We start from the raw sequence: 17,769 nt of genomic DNA on the forward strand, positions 1-17,769 counted from the left end.
CCCATCAAGGTCAGTACCTGAACCATTTAATCACAGAATCATAGAACTGAAGAGTTGGAAGAAACCCTGAGAATCATCTAGTCTAGTCCAACACCATACAGTACAGGAATATGCAGGGTTTTCCCCTGTTCTCCCTACCCCCACACAATCCCCAAATTTGCTCTGGATGGTTAGGGTAAGGTTACCAGATGTCCCCGTTTCCCGGGGACAGTCACCGGATTTACAAATCAGTCCCCATACAAAATCCATTGAAGTTCAAAAGTTTCCCCGGATTCATTGGGGGAAAAATCTGGTAACCTTAGGTTAGGGGAACCCCTAGAACAAATTTAAGGGATGCTTGAAGGGAGATGAGGGGGGAAATACTGTATTGCACAAAAAGAAATCCCCGCACTGACAAATGTGGTATGCAACCCAGGGCTTCTTTTCAGCTGGAACTCACTGGAACTCATTTCCAACGCCTGTTAGGTGGGCGCCCTGTGCTATTATGAGAGAACACAGGAGGCGTTCATGGTGAGTTCTGGCACCTCCTTTTCTAGACAAATAGCACTGCCCGTGGTATATACACAAGCTTAGTCTAGATGGTAATTCAGTTAAATGTTATCTGTAGTAGGCGGTATCTGGTTTTCAACATCACAATATATCACCAGCTAAGCATCACAATATTTCATATATCACAATGCTTGAAATAAGTTTGGAACTATGTAGAGGTGAATGTGGTAATGCCCTGGCAACTGCTACTACTTATGGGTCTAACTCTAAAACTGATAAATTTTTACTTACCATTAACATACTGTTAAAACTGTTATGTTACAGCATATTTTCTCTAAACTTAAAGCTGTAGAAGTAATTCAGTAGCATAAATATCAAAGGTAAGTTGAGAGAATGTTTCCTAAAAAATTAATTACATTACTAAACAAGAATCACCGTCACACTTTTAGATATTCAAATGTATTTCAATATTAAGTCTTAGCTGAATGTGTGCATCCCATAACACCAGTTATTAGACTGTTAGTTAATACCAACATAGAAAGAAAAGAATGGATAAATTTTAACAGAACAAAAAATTGATAAACAAAATTACTATTTTTAGTGCCAGGGGAATTTGCATTTCTTTTATAAACCAGGCCAAACCAGATTTTTTTTTAAAGAATAAAAAATGATTAAACAAACAAGCAAGGAAAGTTTGATGCATTTAATTACTCAATGAAATAAAATTTACTCAGTGATAGCGTGCTTCAACTATAACATTACAGATTTCTGGAGAATATAGAAAATAGATCTGCATTCTTATTTTTATTAACAAAAATAATCCATTTTCCCTGAGGTGTTTCTTCAATGAAAGTTTCTTATGATGAAGTTTAGGTCCCTGCTGAAAGCCTGAAGTCATCTACTCAATAAACATAGTTATTTATTATTACATTTACATCCCACCTTTCTTCCAAAGAGGTCAAGCTGGAGTACATGGTTTTCCCACTCTCCATATTAACCTCACAACAACTTTATGTGCTGGGTTAGGCTGAGGGACTGTGAGCTTCATGGCTATGTAGAGATTTGAATTCTGGTCTCCCAGGGCCTAGTCCAACACTACTGCAGCACCTCACACTAAACACAAAGTAGATATCTGGAACGACTGGCTTTGAATATCATGCCCCCCTGGACTGTAAAATCTTCATTTCTCTGGTACCCATAAACACCAGGAACTGGTGGGCTTTGCCACAGGCGCTTCATGCAACACATTACCTTGCTTTAAAAAATACAGCTGTTTTCTACATTAGAAAAACTAAATATAGTCCTGGTCCTGGCAGACTTTCCCTTTTAAAATGTGTGTATTCTAGTCAAGCTTCTTGCCTGAATGTCCTTTTACCTTTCTGTACTTTTCTGGATATTCACCAAATAGGAAGCAAATATTGACAAGGAAGGTTACGGATTTTCCAAAAAATGTTGCTGGAGCCTTCTACCTTCTGCCATGCACTACCTCCCTCATTTATCCAAGCCCACTATTTATCTAAACTAGATGCATGCCTCCTCCCTATCCAGATACATGATCCATTCAAGTATCAGCAATCTATAATTAGCGTGAACGGAGGACTGCAAGAGTTATTTAGCATGTGTGAGTACAGCTTGTTGGAAAGTATTCTAAAGCTGATAGCGCCCTCCAACTCCAGCTGCCCAGTCAAAGTCACAGCCATAACAGTGGTTATGTACTGGGTCTGCAGATGCATGACTAGCATGAGTGTGCTGTTTCTTTAGATCCATAACTCTCTTCTGTTTCTGCATGCAATAACCTTGAGGTCTCTTTCTAAGGCCTAATAATACATTGCTCTCCCTTTGGGTTGCTATAGTGCTGATGGTTTCCATTTTCAATGTTTTTAAATTGTTGCACACACCTCAATCCCAAAGCAGGGGTGTCTGATTTTTTATTTTATTTGCACAGATATACAACCTGAGCAAAAGACAGAAGAACTAAAAGCATTAACACTCCAACAGATCTTGCTTCCCCATTAGCTGTTGGGGAGATGGGTCCCAAAGCCATAACTTTGGATTCAGCAAATTAAACTTCCATGTCTCTTTCCAGCTTCCTGTTCATAATGGACAAAACAAAAGAATAGACTTTGGCCTATTGTTCTCCTTCTTAGAGCCTGGTGAAGGGCTGGAATTATCCCATTCTTCTGGAAGCACCATAAGCTAGTTGTTCCTACAGCAACATGGTCAATTCTTTAGAGCCAGTGTGGTGTAGTGGTTAAGAGCGGTAGATTCGTAATCTGATGAACCGGGTTCGCGTCTCCGCTCCTCCACATGCAGCTGCTGGGTGACCTTGGGCTAGTCACACTTCTTTGAAGTCTCTCAGCCCCACTCACCTCACAGAGTGTTTGTTGTGGGGGAGGAAGGGAAAGGAGAATGTTAGCCGCTTTGAGACTCCTTCGGGTAGTGATAAAGCGGGATATCAAATCCAAACTCCTCTTCTTCTTCTTCTTCTTTAGTCATGCAGATAGGGCGCTTGTCCATCTAAGGCCATTAGTCAGTCAGTCAGTCAGGCTAAGGCCATTAACTTAGCAAAGGCACTGGTTTGACCACTTCAGCAGTCCCTTCTACTATAAACTACAGTCATAGAGATATAAAATCACAGGCTTGACTGAGACCCCAAGGCATCATCCAAACCAACCTCCCAATCCAATAACATTCTTATTTTATTTTTAAGTAATAGAAATATATGCTTAGGATAGAGTTGATTGCACCTCAGTTTCTAATACTGGATTTATTGGTAATTTTTGTTTAAATAAAAACAGAAGGTTGTATGCTATTCAATTTATAGCTAGGATGGGGAGCCTATGGCCATCCAGATTTTGCTGGACTACAACTCCCATCACCCTTGATCATTGGCCATTCCGGCTGGAGCTGATGGGAACTGGAATCCAACAAAATCCCCAACAAAAGCTTTTAGGTACATCAAACGGTACTTTTTATGTCCCCAAACTAAATTTATAATCATCTAATACTATACTTTTCTCATTGGCCTTGGTTAGTTTGGCTCTGCTTTATTCCCATTGGCTTTGGTTTGTTTCTTTTAAATCATGGTGCATCTCTGTATTTCCAGCAACTGACAGAAAGTAGAAGACTAAATATGAAAATGTTGAGAAAGGACATACAGTGTGCCTAACTCAGCTTAAGTCAGGAAATAGTAGAATTCCCTCTGGGAGAACTGCTATGTCTGATATTTCCACACTAAAGGCAACTGGACAAACAGTAGAGATGACACAGACTACTGAACGTTTAGTGGACATATATAGACACTACTTGCTTTATTTCTGCTGCGGGATGGGTTATCTGATTAATTTAAATAAGTGACTCTTCATGGAAACACCCACCCACCAGATAATCTGCATCTTTCCTGATGCCGATGAAAGTAATTAAAGAGGGCAACAATTATTCTAAGTATGCTGTCTTAAAGCACAGTTACTTAGAGGTAAACCTAGTAAAATTAACGGAATGTCATTCCAAGGAATTGTTTAAGGATCAGGCTATCAAATACAGAACTAAAGGAAGGTACCTAGATAAGAAAATTGCAATGATTTTATTGAGAATGTTCAGTACCTCAAAAGATTCACCTTGCCGTATACATAACAGTAACTATTAATTCCAGGACCATTTGGTCATCAAAAGTCCATCATAGCCTTATTATCATAAATTCTAACTTATTTTATGTTAAAAATTGTACAGTTTGGATGTTTTGTTTTTAATAGGTCTGTGACTGCAGAATACATTTGATTGATGTAATGGTTCTAGGGGTTGCTCGTGCGTAAGCCGGTGCCAACACGTGGTTGGGTTGCCTGAGTGAACCTTTTCTGTCCGGACAGCCACTCACCCGTGGCTGTCTCAATCGCTGGCAGAATCCATCAGTGGGCGTTTCTTAAACTTCTTCCAGCAAAGCAGCTCTTTGACGCCTAGTCTCCTCCTACTCTCCCTGCGCGGAAGCCTTCTGCGCAAGGAGGGCGTAGGCAGCGGAGGACCCTTACTCTCCCCGCTGGTCCCCGGCAAGGAGTCATGGGTCCACCTCGCCGATTCCCCATCTGCCCCCCTTCTCCACTGGTGCTATGCTGATTCTCTTCCCCAGAAGCTGGGCTGCCTCTCCCCATCCCGGAACGCTCTCTGGAATCCCTCTGGAGCTTGCTCTCTCCCTCCGGCACTGATGGCAGTTCCCTGACAATTGATGCATTGACTGACTGCCTTTGCCGGGGCCCTTCCCACGGGACAAGGAAATTGGGTGGGTGGGTGAGAGAGAGATGCAGCTAACTCCACAAGGGCATCACAATGGGCAGACTAATTCTGCTGCTCTATACCTTATTGCCAACATCCATAGATGAACCCTGAGAAGACCAGTCAGAACATTTTCTCCATCTTCATCACTTGAACTGTCAGGGCTTTGTGTCTTGTTCCTTATACCAGCCACTATCACTATCTCAGTCTAGAACTTCTCTCACCCAAGATTCTCATAAAAGTCTTTCTGTAATGAGGTTTTCCTACTTCAGACAGACAATTCTCTAGCAATCCTCACATTTTAATCACTTCAAAAATCTCCAGTGTGTGTGTGTTTATAATCTGTTTGCTACACTGAAATCACAACCAACCTCCAAAGACGCAGAGTTTTAGCCTTCTTCCAGACTACTGAAATGAATTTACTATTTTTTTTAAAAAAAAAATAGTTCTCTGGTAGTTCATAAAACTTGAACAAACATATTTACCACTTACTTATGCCTACTACACAAAACTAAGAACTGAATATTTATTTAGCTTAATTCTATATGGTGTAAACCTATATAAATTTATACTGTGCTAATTTATGGAATGCAGTACAGAAGGCTGAGAGCAAGTTGTGTTGCCTTTCTTCCCACGTTTTTGCTGAAATATTCATCTCCAGGTTCTCCACCCCAGCCCCACCATTTATTCCCATGTTTTCTTTAGCACTGCCACAGATGTTTAGGCAGCTTGTGTTAGAAGATATTATTTCTTACCAGAGTGCATTTGTACATTTGCGGCATGTAGGTGATCAACATTCCAACTTGAGCAAGTGGCTGTACCTCAGTACAATTAATGCTCTTTGTGAATAGCCGTTACAGGTTTATCCTAGGCAAGCTGAAGAACAGCCAGGCATTGCATCACTCCACCTTTGAGACAGACATCCTCTGTATACCAAACAGCTGCATCAGAGACTGTGAACATTGTGCACTTCAGAAACACTATAATCATGGCAGATGATGGATGGGTGCCACTACATTTTATTTATTTTTAAATTTATTTATATCCAGCACCTTCAGCCCTAAAAAGGATATCCAGAACAGCTAACAAAACATATACAAAAGCAACAGTTCATATTAAAGCACCACACCACAACTAGTAGACTTCATAACTTGATCCTGCACCTGGGTAGGAAGAAACAGGAATGTGTAACATTTATCCAGTTCTTCATATTCATATTTCATTCAAAAGAACCAAGAACTATTTCATCATCTTTTTATCTTAGCAATCAAAGCAGGTTGCTCACCCATAACTGTGGTTCTTTGAGTGGCTGTTGATATGGTTCTATAAGTGTGTGTGTTTGTGCACCTGTGCAAAGTGTGGAAACTTCTAGAGTGGGGTGTTTAAAAGTTTTGGTGGGAAGTCTGCTCCCATCCCTCACGACACATGCGCAAAAGCTGTGGCATTCACCTTCCCGCCCAGTTCCTAAAAGATCATTTTAGCAGCTATATAAGAAAGCACTCAAGCGAAAGCTAGTCATAATGGCCTCCTCAACAGGGAAGGAGGGTGAGTTGTGTGACTATATGGATCACTGCTTGAAGGACCACAGTAAGGAACCGGTTTTTCTTCTTCACAATCTCTGTGCAGTCCCACATATGGAAGAATAGCAAGCTGAGAGGCAGGACACATGACATTGGGTGACCACTGAGCTCAACACAGCCTATCCAAAAAGGCATCCACTCAGGACAAAATATACAAAGCATAGTGGCTGACAAATGTCAATGACTGCAACCATACAGCATCACAACATGCCTGAGATTCCTCTTAACAAGAAAATGTTTAACTGAAAAGCCAGACCCACCTTATAGAGAAATGACACCTCTCGATTGAACATCACAGCATCCCTACTAAGTATGGTAGGTCCAAGCAGAAAGTACAAAGTTCACTAGCTTATGTTGTAGACATGATGGGCAGTTAATTTTTTTGTACTAATCTTCTGTAAAGGGCATTCAGGCACCAAGCACTGTCAACTGCAGTATTGCTTAATTTAGGGCCATTGTGTAAGGATAAATATCTGAGTAAGGATATTTATTTCCTTACTTTCAGCATTTTTATACCACCCATTAACAATATGGTTTCTGGGCATTGGACCATTGGAAATAAAAATACAAAAGAAGGAAAAGTTAAAACAACATCAGAATAAAACCACCAGCAGAGAAAACAATAGCATCCAAGTGCTATTCACTATTCTTCAAGAGTTTAAGATACACACATAGATCTTGTTCGTCTTACCCACATTCAGTTGATACAGATTTTATGCTGCATTCCAAGAACAAGTTCCTGCACTGCTATTTGGAATCCTGAGCACAAAAGCAGAGGAATGGAAAAATGCTCTCCCTCAGCTGCTAAGGACTCTTTCCACATAACAACTTGCATTCGGGAGAATGATCCCATAAATGGCTATGTGAGTGCCCTTTTGAAAATCCTGTTCCTGGGATTTTGTGACCAGGCACGGGTACAAATCCTCCTCATGTTTCATTGTTCACAGGGTGAGTAGCCTGCATACCTTGGAAAGCAGCCCTGACTAATGTCATAAGACGAAGGAGTATAAAGACCGAGCTCTTTTGGTCAGGACTGAGGATGCTTCAGATTTGCATGTTGCTGCCCAATGTGGTAAGCTATCAGGATGCCAGGGTTGGCCATTGGGCGGCAGTCTGAGATGAGCCAGCAGACATGGAGCAAACCAATAATCAAGTCAGGACCAAAGTAATACCAAGAGGCAGGGTTGAGGAAGAAGCCATGATTCAGCCAAAGGATATAGGAATGAACCAGGGCTCAAGAAAACCTTGCTCCTCTGCTAAGGTTTAACAAAAGCAGGAAACACTCTTATACTCTTTTCTGTCTGAGAAGATCTAATAGTCAACCTGGAATGGCAGGGTTAGTCCAGTGCCTAACGATACTAAACTCCCAAGTCCAAATTCAGTGGCTCACCACATGGGGCAGCCACACACAAACCCAAAGGCTCTCAGATTATGCGTCAGTATTTCCTGACATATGGCACAGATCCTTGGGCAGTGATGTGGCCTACCGTTTGATTTGCCTTTGTCCACCCAGGCAGTTCATTGGCTTCCTCCCCACCCCTCAAGCTTCCCAGAGCAAGCTGGGACTTGTGCCTGGTTAACAACAGCCTCTCATGTGTTTGTCCCTTGCCTCTTGGCACAGGCTTGTAATTTACTGAGTGTCAGCTTTGATAAAGGTAGACAGGAGGCTCCAGAGGGTCAGTTCCCAACCAGAGTCCACATAGCTGGAACACTATGACTGATACAACCTGGCAAAGATATCAATGCCCTAACCTCATCCTTAAGTAGCAAGAACATCTTACAAAGTAATATTTCTTTGGGAGAAGGTTATAGGTTTCAGCAGGAAGAGCGAAGAGGTAATCCTCAGTGAGTGTGTCCTATTTGCTAACTAAGAATTAGCAAAAACTAGCAGTGTGAGAGTCAAGTGTCTGCATGGGATTAATTTGGGATGTGCCATGTGTATTGACAAAGGAAATAAACAGGGAGAAGCATATCTTGAAACCCCCCAAAGAGCCTTTGCCTTGTAGCATACAAGACTAAATGTAAAGCAAAGCAAAACAAGCTGAACATAAAATGTACTTTCTTGTTAAACTTCTACATAACACAAAGTTTGAAACCACACATACAACAGAATGGAAACTGAATTTATAAAAAATGTGAGATTAAGCTACAGCATTTCGAGACATGTGGCATCCTTCTCAGCGAAGTTAGTCATGTCACACATTCCCTCCCCCCCTACTGAGGCATGTCACAACCCAGAGAAGAAGTCACAGCCAAAACTCAAACTTCTATCGTGCTCTTTGTTAAACCAAGGCATGGCTGCATATGTCAAAAAAAGCAAATCCTCAATCCTTAAATGCTAAGACTTTTCCAAACTTTATTGGCCCAGAGTGTATGCAAGCAAGAGTCTAGAATACAAGAACACAACAATATGCCATGAGATAGAACTGGCAGCTGGAATTCCTAATTAACAGCTTGGATCCTCCAAAAGCTCAAATGGCAAGAGCCCTTTGATGCAACGGCAAGATTGCAGCATTTCACTTTTAAAAGAAGATGCCTCCTTGGGATCACTCGTGTATATTAATAGAATGCCATCTGTGTGGGATGGCCTTGCTTGCATTTCACCCTTCCCAACTCAATCATCAGATGGAGGTTGGGTCAGTGTGGTGAAGCTGCATTTTGTACAGATTATAGGGTTTTCAAAAAAAGATTATTTGTTGGCAACAAAAATGATACATGGAAATCAAAATCATGTAGCGCAACGTTTAGCAGTGGAATGATGGTTTGTGCTGATGCACACTGGAGCAGGCTAATGATAAAGCTGATGTGCTTTAGCACACCCTGCCATAGAGTCCACCTCACTCCTTCTGGGTTAGGAGAGGGTCTCCCCTTTAATGCGGGTAGAAGGATGGGAGTAGGACTGGTCTGGGTATGTCTGGGCTGTTTCATGAGAGTGGAGCCTTTCAAGTACCATTTTTCCTGCCACTTCCTCCTCCTCTATTAACACCCCCTAACTGCTCACCATTTTCTAATTCAAACACTAAGGACAGATACTTCTGCTTTTTAAAAAATTAAACTTTGCACAATTTCACTACCTGGCAAAATGCATTAGATTACCCTTCATGGTCTCACAGAAGTCTATAAAATTCAAACCACGTTAATTAGAAATCAGTTTTTTAAATAAAAAAAATCATACAGGGTAGCAGTAACATCCTGTGATTTTCATAGGTAATGAAGAACTCTTCTGGAGAAGGGTGTTGGCATGTGCTCACTCTTTCAGCTGATTCTGTGGATGGTCTAAATTAGTCGTGGTTAATATTTGCTTCTTATCATGAATGTCAGGTAGTAATGAAGATGGCACGTTTAATCCCAGATCTCAGTTCTTGTCACAGCACTAACCAGGCTAATCACACGCCTAAAACCACTTGCACCAAAATGGTCCTCTTGACTTCACAGTTACTCTAGACTAGAGCAGGGATGTGCAACCTGGGCACATGTGATCCTTAAGTCTAATTCCAGGCAGGTGACCTGGAGGGAGAAAAACAAGAAGAAAAGGGGGGGGGGAGAGAGAGAGAAAGGAGGGTGGCTCCAACCCCACCTACCTTTCATTCCAACACTACTAATTTCTGCCTTGAGCCTCTTGGAAGGTTACCGCCAAAGGAATGCAGGCCCCAAAAGTAAAAAGTTTGTTCACCCCTGCTCTAGAATAACTGATTAAAAGTATTGTTGCTGGGAAAGGGGTCAGAATAAGGCTTCAGAAGCCGCACAAATAGAAGGGGTGGCTCAAATGACCGTTCTCTTTTTCTGAACGCTGTATTTGATAATGCCATTTTGACTAAATCAAGGCCAGCACTCAAGGTAACACTGTATCAAGACCAGCATCAGAGAGCTCACTATCAGTATATATCAAAGGTGGGGAAATGTTTTCAGTCTAAGGGAAAAGTGGGCAGGGCAACAAATGAAACAAACATTTTTAATACACTAGGCAAGTCTCTGCACACATTCATATGCCTCTATCCTCCATTCAAAAGCATCACCAGAGTTCAATGACACATTCCAGCCAGGCTTGGGATGTGAAGTAGCAGCGTGATCTGAGGAAGGCAGGGGTAACCTGGGAAGGGTTCCAGGGGCCAGACAGAGATGCCTAGAGGGCCACATTTGGCAGCTAGGCCTGATGGTCTCCATCCCTGCTATATATGATAGTAATAAATAATATGCTAATAAATGACTGTCCATAATTCTCAATGCCTGCAACACAGAGCATGAAGGATCTGAAATGTCCTGCCCCAGCGACTAAATTTAGAGTGTGGTCAAGTGCTTGCACTTTCCCTGGAGCTATCAGGAACACAGCACACGAAATGGCTTATCACTAACTCTTGGGATTCTTCATAGCTCATTTACTCAATATACCCAGAAGCTTTCTGTTGGTAGAGCGGAATCAAACCCTTGAAAGGTCAGGCTTACTCAGGGCCTTATAAGCTCTGGCTTAACGTGAGGCATAGGTAGCCAGTGTTCAGTCTTGACACTAGGACTTAGGCCATGAGAAATATTGTTTAATGAATTTCATGTGTACATTTTTCAAGGTGGCCTGCATAGCTCATATCCAGCCACTGATATGAATCAGACCTACTTCAGAAAGGTTTCTGGATCATGTTCCTGCAGATCATAACTGTGGTTCATAACAATGAAGACAATTCCATTAAGCATCTGCCATGATGCAGTGGTTCCTCCCCCCCATTCCAATATCTGGCCAAGGCCAGATACCAGAACTTGTTGTGAATGTCTGAGTCCAGTCCTGGAATGTGTGAGATAAAGTGGCTGCTCTGAGCACGTATAAAACGTGCTTCCCTCACTGCTGCAGATGTAATACCCAGTTTGCATATTTATGAGATTACACATCTGGGATTTGTGTGAAATGGAGTGAGGACCCCTTGGTCAGAAGATGTGATTTCTAGGAATGCCTGATTCAGGCTGGCATCTCTCATTTTGAAAATGGAACATTAGTATAAGTACATCTCAGTGATTTGAAAAGCTCATTGTTTTTGAAAAGCAGTCCAGAAGTCACTTTCTGGCCTTGCTTGGTTTTAGTTCATTAGGGGACACCGTGGTAATTGTATAAAAGCTGTGAAAAGACGTGGATAAATTTACCCAGCACCTTTCTTCCTCAATGGTTTCTTTATTCTGATGTCAAATATTTGATTTTCTTCTATTTCAAAGTATAATAATATTCTGTTAACATTTTTTTTTTACTGTTAATTTAAGTGCCATTAGAAACTTGAGAGCTTGCCTTTTGAAGGAATTCATGTCAAGGCTTTTTGATAACTTACTCTGGATGTGACAAGCCTAGGAATCATTCATGGTGCGCTTGCTCCTGAGTGCTTACTGTAGCGTCTGTGTTTTGCTACAATCTCCCTGGGTTTTTTCTCGGCTTACCCATTGTGGTGTGTCTCTCACAGTTCGCTGGCTACCTAATGGGACGGTCATCAGCCACAAAATGGCTACATTTGTACTTAATACTAAACCAAGTTTTAGCATTACATGCATGCATAGGAAGGAGCTGCCACAAGGCTCAAGCTTCCATACCACCCCCCATCTCCTCCTCCTTGTGCAGCCACAATTGCTGGTTTGCATGTAACAAACCAGTTTTTGTGGGAACTGAAACTAAACCCTGCTGCATGGGAGGATGAGGAGGGCATGCAGGAGCCAAAGATCTATGGTGACTCCTTCCTGCTTGTGCCCACAGTGCTAATCCATGGTTTAGTGTTACATGCAAATGTGGCCATTAACAATAAAGGAAAATATTACAGCAATGCATTGCAACAAAAAGTTTATTCATAAAAAGGAGAGAAGGGACATGGAAAATGATGTACAAACATCCTTTATTGCTTTTGCATTGTACTAGTGAGCAACTGGGAAGATGTAACTAATTGTCTAGCAGCCAACAGTGTGATGCCCTCAGTTTACTCCCAGCCTTGAATAAGTTTCATGTCAGCATGTGGACAGTTGAACCTATCAAGACAGGCCAATTGGTATCTTTAGACTGTACAAGTCCATGCTGGATTTCTGGTTTAGTACACTTATTAGCAGTTATTTAGAGTGAAAATCCTTTATAAACCGGAAGCATTGCTGTACAACATACAAGGCCAAAAGCTCCGTGCAAATTCATGTTTGGCTTTTAATCCATGGGCTAGAGCTGGCAAAACTAAACTGACAATTGGCTCCATATATGCCCCAAACTCAAAGCAATTAGAATTCATCCAGAAAACACTAACAAAAATCCTCTCCTTCTATGCAGGGGAAGCAATCTTGGAAGGTGATTTCAACCTAAATCTGAGAGATATTCCACCTACAACCCCATGGGCTACCTTCCTCCAAAAGATACCCCAAACAGCTAGAGATTCTTAGAAATTACTAAAAATGCTAAAACAGAGGCCTATACGACATCTGAGGCAAAAAAACAACAACCAGGAGACACCAGCCACACATTCCAGGCGCCATGGCACAACGCCCAAACTGGATAGCATTCTGCTCATGCAAGTCCTGATCCTTTTGGTTGAAACAACAAACATTGGTAACATTAAGGTAACAGACCACAAACACCTCCCTTGTTCTCTTATAATGGCAATGGCACGCACTTGAGAGGTGCCATAACTGAGTTCCAGAGAGTTCTGAGTGAAAAAAAGTGCTGCCTGTATATTTGGGGTTTCTGTGGCAAATGCTTACAGCAGATCAAGGATCTGTTAGAATCATAATCAACTTCTATATGTACATTGATGTTTACTTTCACCATTAAACGTTTTCACATTATGTAAACACAGGCCTCGTATATGCTCTGATACCCGTCTATCCTTGGAAGAAGAGACTGACAGGCCCTAAGTGCTGTGGGATTTTCTTGTCAGTCTGACTGACAGCTTTCAAGGAGACAGCAGTTCATTCGACTTTCAGATGTCATCTACATGAATAATATGAAAAACAACTCAGCTTTTTGTATTTCCCTAATACTTTCTCTTGGATTTTAGTGACAGCTATAAAACTCCAGTGCTTTGGGTGAGGGAAAATACTTCCACCAACTCTCCAAGCTCTAAAGCTCACAATATACAAAAGCTTTACAGCTCAAGACCTTGCAATTGTTTTTCTTTTATCATTCAGGCACACAACACAAATCTCTGCAATGTTTTAAAACATGCAATATACTTTTAACGCCTCAGATGCATTACACTCTTTTGACAGCAGCTGGCATTTCACCACTGATATTATTTTAGTCATTTGACCATAATACATGCACAACAACTTCTACAGAGATTTCCACGTGATCGCATACCACTGGTGAATAGGCAACAGCATCAGCGGTTTGAAGGGCTTAAACCATTATAGGATTTAAGATTACAGACATGCTTATTCCACCACAAGGATGCAATAAATAATCCAATCTATATGTCTGTGTAGGGGGGGTGTCCCTGCCCCCTCATCTCATAAAACACTTCCACAGATCATCTGCCTTTCTGCAATCCAAGTCAGAGTTGCTCCCACTTGAATCAGTCCCTGATCCACCTGTGAACAAAAGTGTCCAGCCAACTTTTGCTCAAATGTGGTTTTGAAAGAGCCTTTTCTGTCACCGTTTAGGCAGGGGTGAAATGTGGTCCATTGGGTAGTGAATATTCTTCATGCCAGTTTTGGAGCAGTCTGAACAGGGCTCCATGGTATGTTTTGCTCCATTAACAAGATTTTCTTAACAGCATTTGATAAGTGCTATTATGTCTTCTCCAGGCAAAACATACATGGTTACTTCAAACTTTCTTTTCTAACGCCATCTTGTTGTCATCCTCTCGAGCTGTCGTCTGCATTGTTCTTAAAAGTGGCGCTCAAAACTGGACATAGAACTCCATATGAGGTCTGACTGATGCAGAATAAAGAGGAAATGTTTCTTACGACTTGGAAGCTACAGTTCTATAAATGAAGCTGACTCACGTACAGCTTATGTTTAACTAAATCCTGTTGCTCTTTACACAAGTATTACTACCAAGAGAAGTATCCCCCAACCTGTACCTACAAACGTGATTCCTCTCACCTGCCACCCATTTTAGTGTAGAACTTTATTTTGGTCACTGCAGGTCAAGTCTTCCATTCAATCAAGGTCGTTTTCATTTTTATTCTTATCTTCCATGGTGCTAGTTATCCCTCCTGGTATTGTGTCATCTATGAACTCAATAAGGATCTCCTCCACTCCTTCATTTATTTATTTTTTATTTCATTAAATTTATACATAGCTTGATAATTATTCTGAAAAATCCCAAAACAGCTTATGAAGAGAATGAAACAATAAAATTATAAAACAACTTTAAATACAGTGGTACCTCAGGTTACATACACTTCAGGTTACATACGCTTCAGGTTACAGACTCCGCTAACCCAGAAATAGTGTTTCAGGTTAAGAACTTTGCTTCAGGATGAGAACAGAAATTGGGCTCCGGCGGCTCGGTGGCAGCAGGAGGCCCCATTAGCTAAAGTGGTGCTTCAGGTTAAGTACAGTTTCAGGTTAAGAACGGACCTCCGGAACAAATTAAGTACTTAACCTGAAGTACCACTGTAATTCAAAATTAACAGTAAAACAGAACACATTCTACACATCTTGATAGGCTTGTATAAACAAAACTGTTTTTAGCAGGTGCCAGAAAGAATACAATGAAGATGCCTTCATGATGTCAATAGGCAGACAGTTCAGTTCCACAGTGAAGGTGCTGCCACACATATAAGAATGATTGATTTAAAAATGTTGAAGAAGAGTATTGGGCCTAGATCAGAGGTCTGTGACACCTACTCGAAACCTCTTTCCAGTCTGATGATGAACCATTTTTGAATGCCCTTTTAGTGTGGTTTTCCAATCAGGTGCATATCTGCTGAGAGTATTAACGTCTAGGCCTCATTTAGCCAGCTTGCCAACCAAAATATAATGGGGAAAATTCACAAATGCTTTGCTGAAATCAAGATAAATTACATCCACAGCATCCCCACAATCCATTAGGCCAGTAAGCCAATTAAACAGAGAGAATATTAATCTGGGATGATTTTTTTTAAAAATAAAACCATACTGACCTCTACATTGCTTGAAACTAGAGCCTAAGCGACTTCTTATAGGCAATATGCAAGTACTGTGCAGTCTTTTCAGAATTATTTGTTGTAGCTCAACTCTTCAGTCATGTTTACATGATTTCTTTAATAACTATTACTGCTAGAAACTGACTTTGTTTAAAGTGAGATCCAGGAAAAAGTGCCTAACAGCATACATACCATATGGCAAGTACACCTGTTTTGTGTACAAAGTTATGCTGCTGAAAGGGAAGAATAATATTTGAAACATACAGTACCTGAATGTCTCTTTTTCTGATCCTAGTTTTGCTGTTTGCAGTACAATATTGATTCTTTGGCCCTTGTGCACCAATTAGATAATACCCTTTGATTGCTCTGATTGTTGCATTTATTTCTAGGTAATTGCAACTTTAACTCTCAAGTCGTGATGGAAAGGAAAACAAATCCAATGATGAAAGTTTAAAGGAATTGGGTAGGTTTGGCCTGGAAAGAGCTGAGTGAGTTGTCCATGACAGCACTCTTCAAATGCCTGGAAGTCTGTCACACAGAGGAGGGAAAAGACTTGTTCTCTGCTGCCCCACAGGGCAGGATTTATTCTAATGCAATGAAGTCACAGGAAGTGTAGAGTTGCATTAGATGACATGTCTTGATGGAAAGAGAAGCACAACAATGGAACTAATCACCTAGAGGGGTGCTGGGTCCTCTTCTCATTGGGGGGCTATGTGCACACTATACATTTCAAGCACATGACTTCCCCCAAAGAGTTGATACAATTCCCAATGTGCTCAATAAACTACAGTTCCCAGAATTCTTTGGGGGAAGTCATGTGCTTGAAATGTATGGTGTGTACACAGACAAGGCCTTCAAGCAGAGGCTGTATGGTCATCTGTTGGGGATGCTCCAGCACTGTGTTACACTGAGCAGGATATTAGATGGCTTACAAGGTTCTTTTCATCTCTGTGATTCAATGAAATTCTGCCCGTTGTGTAGAAGCAATTTATCTGTCAGCAGCCCCCACACTGCTGGGAGAATGTCTGAATGATCCAAACACAAAGGCGGTGCACTGATTACATAGACCTGCAAACTGTCCCATTCTGAGGAGCAAATGGGCAAAGGGCAATATGGAAAGAACCTAAGGCCTAAGTTGGTTCAGGGGAGAAAGGCCTTTCTAAGTCCAGGATTCTCTTCCTCAGAGTGGCGGGTGAGAAAGCCCACCACAATATGTACAAGACATGTAAATACATTCACATGTCTTGCTGAGTCATTTAATTTTTTCTTCTAGCCACACAGGACGGAGCTGCTTCTGGAAAGAGAGTCCCTTGTGGCTGAGAGAACTTAAAAGCTCTTCAATTCCAAAGCAGGGTGGGAGGGGGGATTCCAGGCTTGCTGACTGCCAAAGCCAGCCACCCTTCATCCCCTGCTTTGTATCCAGGTGCTAGACACATAGCAACAGCATCCTAATCTCATCTGCGCTGAGAACCATTGAGCAGCAGCTGCATGAAAGGTATAAGCAGCTATTTTCCTGACTCGGGTGAGTATTTTCCTGGCTTAGGACCAAATTGGTGGCTGTGGCATGCCTTTTTCTTTTTCTTTTTCTAGCTGGCTTGAGAACAACGTGATGAGCATGCTATTTAATTTTTCTGGCCTGAGTTCATGTCATTGAGCAAGCTGAGTGTCTCGAAGTTGTATTGAATGCCTTTTGTTCTCTTTCCTCTCCTCTTTGTAATAACTCCTTTGCAAGACTGTTTGCGGGCAAAACCCATAGGTTTTTGTTTTTGAAAGCACTCAGGAGGTGCCCGAGTGAGACATAATAAAAAGTTTCTTCTTCAGTCACAGTGGGATGTAAACTACATTTTCTTTTTAAAAAAATAAAAATAAATCAAAGATCCTTACAGATATTTTGCTGCTTCAAAATATTTGGCTACAGGCCTTGGGGTAATAAAATGTTAAAGGTAAAGGTACCCCTGCCCGTTCGGGCCAGTCTTGCCAGACTCTAGGGTTGTGTGCTTATCTCACTCTATAGGCCGGGAGCCAATGCTGTCTGCAGACACTTCCGGGTCACGTGGCCAGCGTGACAAGCTGTATCTGGCGAGCCAGCGCAGCACACGGAACGCCGTTTACCTTCCCGCTGGTAAGCGGTCCCTATTTATCTGCTTGCACCCAGGGGTGCTTTCAAACTGCTAGGTTGGCAGGCGCTGGGACTGAATGACAGGAGCGCACCCCGCCGCGGGGATTCGAACCGCCGACCTTGCGATCGGCAAGTCCTAGGCGCTGAGGTTTTACCCACAGCGCCACCCGCGTCCCTAATAAAATGTTACGTTTATGCAAAAAGACAGTGGAAAAAGAGCAGACAAGAGTTGAAATTATG

At 41.7% G+C, this 17,769-nt stretch overlaps 1 long non-coding RNA gene across 1 annotated transcript in view; it reads left to right on the plus strand.

Moving 5' to 3' along the window:
- The window catches only part of LOC309374474, a 31,270-nt gene extending 13,926 nt beyond the window's left edge, over positions 1–17,344 (plus strand). The window contains exons 2-4 of the long non-coding RNA XR_014170595.1: positions 12,610–12,896; positions 15,800–15,873; positions 16,684–17,344. This is a non-coding gene — a long non-coding RNA (uncharacterized lncRNA). The remainder of the gene's footprint in view (positions 1–12,609; positions 12,897–15,799; positions 15,874–16,683) is intronic.
- Positions 17,345–17,769: the final 425 nt, after the last annotated feature.

Source organism: Podarcis melisellensis, assembly GCF_964234715.1.
Source record: "Podarcis melisellensis genome assembly, chromosome: 7".
NCBI classification, from domain to species: domain Eukaryota; kingdom Metazoa; phylum Chordata; class Lepidosauria; order Squamata; family Lacertidae; genus Podarcis; species Podarcis melisellensis.